At 44.2% G+C, this 6,000-nt stretch overlaps 1 protein-coding gene across 1 annotated transcript in view; it reads right to left on the reverse strand.

Annotated features, from left to right (window-relative positions):
• DYNC1I2 (dynein cytoplasmic 1 intermediate chain 2) overlaps positions 1-3,493 on the reverse strand; it is a 225,430-nt gene extending 221,937 nt beyond the window's left edge. The window contains exon 1 of the mRNA XM_082260314.1: positions 3,347-3,493. The gene's annotated coding sequence lies outside the window, so the exon portion shown is untranslated. The remainder of the gene's footprint in view (positions 1-3,346) is intronic.
• Positions 3,494-6,000: the final 2,507 nt, after the last annotated feature.

The raw sequence follows: 6,000 nt of genomic DNA on the forward strand, positions 1-6,000 counted from the left end.
CGTTGGCAATGAGTAAGCGACATCTCTAAGTCGTGAAACGCGTCTGCCTTTGTGTCCTGCATCCACAGTGTGTTGTTCCAGTTTGCCCATTTGTTTTGATGTGGAATAAATTTTACTCCAATTTTTGATTTACATCGGAGTGCGGTCATTTTCTTTTTGCTTCAAGTGATTCTGGATTAACGGATCCGACCAGCACCTGACACCTAGCTCACCTGAGCGGTCTTTTTCTCCCTTGGATTTCATCATATATTACCTGGACTGATATGCTGACTGTGCCCACAAATGTCTGGCACAGATCAGCCCCAGCTGTAGCCTCTTACCTTGTGACTTATCACAAATTTACAGTGTTACAGTCTGATCCCTGGGGAAGAGGAGACTGAGGCAATGCTTCCTTTTGCCTAAACCTTAACGTTGTCACCACCTCAGCCTAGGCAAAGTCAGGGGTCTGGAACTCAAGGAATGGTTTTTAAAGCAGACTTTTCTTTAAAATAAAGGTCAGCTTCACTGTCAGTCACCCTCCCCATTACAACACACAAATAGTTTTAAAAAAAAAACTCAAAAATAAGATAACTATTTAAAAAAAAAAAAAATGATATACAGTACATAAGCCCCAACCTCTGCATTTCTGGGACATGCAGATTACTATGCTTCACTGCCGCCTTTCAAGAAGTCTGGATGCTCAAAATTCCACAAGAATGAACTACAGTGAGGGGATGAAGCGCCTTCTCATGGAACATTGAGTGGTGACAACAATGGACCATCCCTGTCTATTGTGCATCAGTACAGCTGCCTGTATTCTCCAATGGGAGGTTGTGTGACAAGGTGACAATGCAGGAGAGCAACTGGAATACAGGAGCAGAGCATTGTCACCCCATAGAAGAAGTATGGTAGAATCACTGGGGATTATTCTAATGAAAGCTGAAGACTTAATGAGGTTATAAACTCATTAAAAAAAACCCTACAAGACAAGGCATAATGATAATGCATCGCACATTATCTAATACTTACCGAAGGACGAAGCTGCTCCAGCGGCGCCCGCACACCGCTGACATTTTTCACGGAGTTCTTCCGGATTCGCAGGCTTCGGCGCTGTGATTGGCTTGAGCCGCAATGACATCACTCTTGCGCATGCATGCGGGAGCCGCTGTTTATGGCACGGGGCTCGGTAGGAACGGCACCCATGGTCATTACTTCAGAGCGCATGTGCCAGTGATGTCACTGACTCTATGTCATGTAAATACCGCCTAAATAGTGCAAGTTTATACATTACCTATAGGTAAATGTTTGCAGAGGAAGTTTACTTCCAATGGCTCCCACTGCGGTCTCTGAGCCAAGGAAGAGGGGGAGAGCTGGGAGAGCTGGGATCTCGCTGGATCAAGATGGGGCTCAGGTATGTATTTAGAGAGGCCGCATGCAGAAGGCTTTTTACCTTCATACATACAATGCAGTACGGTAAAAAGACCTTCTTCTGCCTTTACAACCACTTTTATGTCGGTATTATCATACAGGATTTGTATAGCGCCATCAGTGTGTGCAGTACTTTACAATCTAAAGGGAGACAGTGCAATCACTATACAATACAAGAGGGCCCGGCTCATAGGAGCTTACATTCTAATAGTGTGGGGAAAATGGTACAAAAGGTAATCATTGAGGGATGAGCAGATGGAAAAATTAAAAGTAGAGATACATCGAAATTTTGGCGGCCAAAACATAGCAGCCATAAATGGCGTTTTCGGCATTTTTCTAATAGAGAAAAAGGTGCTGATAATGGTGCACGCGATTTTGCTTATGGCTTCTTTCACACAGCCGCTCAGTTTTTTTTCTCCGCTCCGGCGCTTTTTTTTTTTTTTTCACGGACACGGATGACCCTTATGTCATCCGCTCCGTATGTCCACATATCATCCCATCCGTTTGCGGATGATATACGGACATAATGTATGTCTATGGGATTGCGGATGTCAGCGAATGACACCCCTGACATCCGATTTTGCTTCCTTTCCGTTTTTTAAACGGAAGAAAAAATAGGGTTCTGTTCCATTCCAAAAAACGGAACAGAACTGAAAGGACGCAAATCGGATGTCAGCGGATGGTCATCCGCTGACATCCGCAATCCCATTGACTTACATTAAGTCCGCAAATCATTCGCAAAAAATAGGATAAAATACGGACATACGGAGCGCCCGTGTGAAAGGGGCCTATGGTGTTTTTCTTAGATCATGAAATTGCGGGACACCCATGCGATCCCTGTCACTTCTATTGGCACCCTGAGTATGGCACGATTTTGTTCACAATTGACGCTCGTCTAATCAGGGTCAAATCGCACAAACAGAACCGCGGCATGCCTGTCTCCCAAAAGAAGTTTGCGCTGCGACCAGGGTGCCATTGTAAGTGATGGGGATCGCACCACGAGCTTCCTGTGATTTTCCGTAATTCCGGATCGCAAGCAGAATCCCTCCGACTCTGCCTGTGATCAGGGCGCCAAATTGTGAACAGAGCCTAAAAGGTGGCTAGAGTAGAAAGTAGTCAGACGCATTGAGGTAGGGAGTTCCAGAGGACGGGAGAGACTCTGGAGATGAGCGTGGGAGGAGGAGACAGGAGAAATACAGAACACACGGTGCTGGGAGGAGCGGAGAGGACGGTTTGGGTGATATTTGGAGACGATATTGGTGATGTAACTCGGGGCAGAGTTATGAATGGCTTTGTATGTTTTTGTTAGTATTTTGAGGTACAGCTCTGTGCCTCATTCAGCTTCATCACCTATCAGCCTCTCATGGGGTTTACAAGTTGCAGGCAATGGGGATTGCACCACACCGGGATCTCCTGCTCCAGAGCGGAGGATCCAATGTACACAGGGGGGGGGGGGGGGGTCATTAGAAGAGACTCACCCCTCTTCCTCAGGATGGCAGGGTCTGACCTAGCCACTCCCACACAACAAGTACAAGGTGTCCCCTTAGGGTGGCCATTCACTATACAACCTGATTGTACAATCTCTACCAATCATCAGACCTAGGAGGACACCTATCTATCCAATCAGACCCTGCACAGGAGAGGTGATGGAGAGGAGATTGTACGATGAGATTGTATGGTGTATGAATAACATGACAGCAGCACTGATCCCAGAGGAAGGACATGGAGTGATCCTGGGTCCCATCCAATGTCACAGAGATGACATCTCCTCTTCTCTGGAAGGGACAGTTATCAGTGAGGCAGGCCTCAGTCACACCCGGCTCCCATCCTCCACCCATCAGGATGACAAGGGACCAGAACAATGACAGCCGGTAGGCCACACTCCTAACAATTCACCACCCCACCCCCACACCGGAACACCCGTCACCCACCAGCTCACCAGGCTCACTACTCCCCACCGGCTCCAATCACGTCACCGCCGTACACACTCCCCGAGAACCCCGCCCGCCACCGGCCACATACACTTCGGGATGGATGATGTACGGAAAGCCGGAGGGACCACACAGCCAAACCAGCGCAATGAAAATGACGTCACCCACAAGAAGTGACAGGACCGGGCTCTGTTTACGAGAGGTCCAGCGATACACTTCCTGAATGTCTCCAGGACGGCGGCCATTTTGTTATATCTCAAGGCATAAGTCGCAATGAGTGAAAGTCTCCGGCATGGCAGCCAACACCTCAGCGTAAAATTGGGAGTTCTGAAGACGTTTTTTACATAATTGTTTCTACAAAGTATTTTTTACACTATTGCTTTGTGTATGTGTTTCAAAATAATGTGTATATTATATGTCATACATTTTTATGTTTATAAAATGATATTAGAAACATATTATACATATTATTATATGTTATAGGAATTAATATAAACAATAAGAGTGAAAGATATGTGTCTAACCAAGGTCTCCTACGAACATATATTCACTCACCCTGCGCTCTGTACAAAACACATGGATAAACAACTTGATGTAAAAAAAACTGACACAAAGTCTAAGCAGCTGTTATAAATAATTAAAATGCATAGTAGGTGTTCAAAGGATCATTGACATAGTACGTAAATAAACCAAAAAACACTAACAGCGCTGTTAGTGTTTTTTGGTTTATTTACGTACTATGTCAATGATCCTTTGAACACCTACTATGCATAGGAATTAATATATTTTTAATGTGATATGAGAAATAATTCACTTAGTTCTGGTATTTGTAATGGAGTGAGACATGAGAATAGCTTTTGTTTTTAACCACTTCCTTGCCTACTGGTGGACATCGTCCTAAACCCTCTTCCTGCCCAGGCCAATTCTCAGCTTTCAGTGCTGTCGCACTTTGAATGTCATGCAACACTGTACCCAAACAAAATTTTTATCATTTTTTTTGCAAACAAATAGAGCACAAACCCATCATTTAACCCTTACACTAACTGATCCTTTAATCCTAACACTAACCCTTCCTGTAATTACAACACTCACCCATCCTGTAATCCTAACACCAACCATTCTTAAAACCCTAATACTAACCCATCATGTAATCCTAACACTAACTAATCCTATAATCCTAACACTAACCCTTCATTTTATCGCAACACTATCCCATCCTGTAATCCTAACACTAACCATTCCCATAACCCTCACATCAACCCATCCTGTAATCCTAACACCAACCATTCCTAAAACCCTAACACTAACCCATCATGTAATCCTAACACCAACCATTCCATAGTTGCCAACATTTAAAAAAAAAATTCCAGGGACACTTTGCAGCACAGCTATCAATTACCATACCCACATCCCTGAAGCTCCGCCCACTGCATAATTAATCTCGCCTATTTATCAGATTATAGAGTCTACTCCAATATAGAGAGAATTACAGGAAATTAAAAAGGGAATTTCAAACTTAAGGCCAAAGTAGCAGAGTTGGAATAATTCTCCCATTCAGCTGCACTACTTCTGCATAACATTTACGTGCAGCCCGATTAACAGGCGCTTCCAGGGACAATATAAATTACCTGGGACAGGCTCCTATTTGCAGGGACTGTCCCAGGAAAAAAGGGACAGTTGGCAAGTATGCCATTCTTAAAACCCTAACACTAACCCATCATGTAATCCTAACACTAACTGATCCTATAATCCTAACACTAACCATTCCCATAACCCTCACATCAACCCATCCTGTAATCCTAACACCAACCATTTCTAGAACCCTAACACTAACCCATCATGTAATCCTGACACTAACTGATTTTATAATCCTAACACTAACCCATCATGTAATCCTAATGCTAACTGATCCTATAATCCTAACACTAACCCTTTATGTTATCGCAACACTATCCTATCCTGTAATCCTAACACTAACCATTCCCATAACCCTCACATCAACCCATCCTGTAATCCTAACACTAACCATTCTTATAACCCTAACATTAACCCTTCCTGTACTACTAACACTAACCCTCCATGTAGCTCTAACTCTTCCAGCATTTCTAACAAAAAGTTTACTTACTGAGCTGCTAAAGTCATTCCTAGTGAATTGGTTGAGCTGTGTGTAGCAGGTTGGAGTGCTCTGTAGACAGAGCCCCTGACTCTGGATGTGACTAGGGACGTGGGTGTGGTATTGAACCCATGAAGGGGTAAAGAGATGCAGAGATGAAGGGAGCACATGGGGTGTCCCCTTTGGAAATGGGGGATATAGAACAATTTGGTGCCTCTGATTTAGGGCAGGGTGGCTACACTTCTAAGACGTTACCAGCTCAGCCAAAACCTGGGGAATTTGGCCAGTACACCCGTTTCGAGTAAGACAATTAGGTGCCAGTATCTTTAAGGCTTTTTAAAGATTTTATTCATGAAGCAAAACATAGGGGGGGGTGGAATTAGAACACCCAAAACTGCACTTCACTACAAGCAGAGAGCCTTTAAGATGAAACCAGCATTCCATTATGTACTTTCAGACCTTCTCTTTTAGCAGTCTTGGTAATCCTCCAAATAAGCCATCAGCATCTCTGAAAGGATCCGTGTCCCCAGGACCTCCAACCATTGCCTC

The sequence above is a fragment of the Pelophylax lessonae genome (assembly GCF_965119305.1).
Source record: "Pelophylax lessonae genome assembly, chromosome: 6".
NCBI classification, from domain to species: Eukaryota; Metazoa; Chordata; class Amphibia; order Anura; family Ranidae; genus Pelophylax; species Pelophylax lessonae.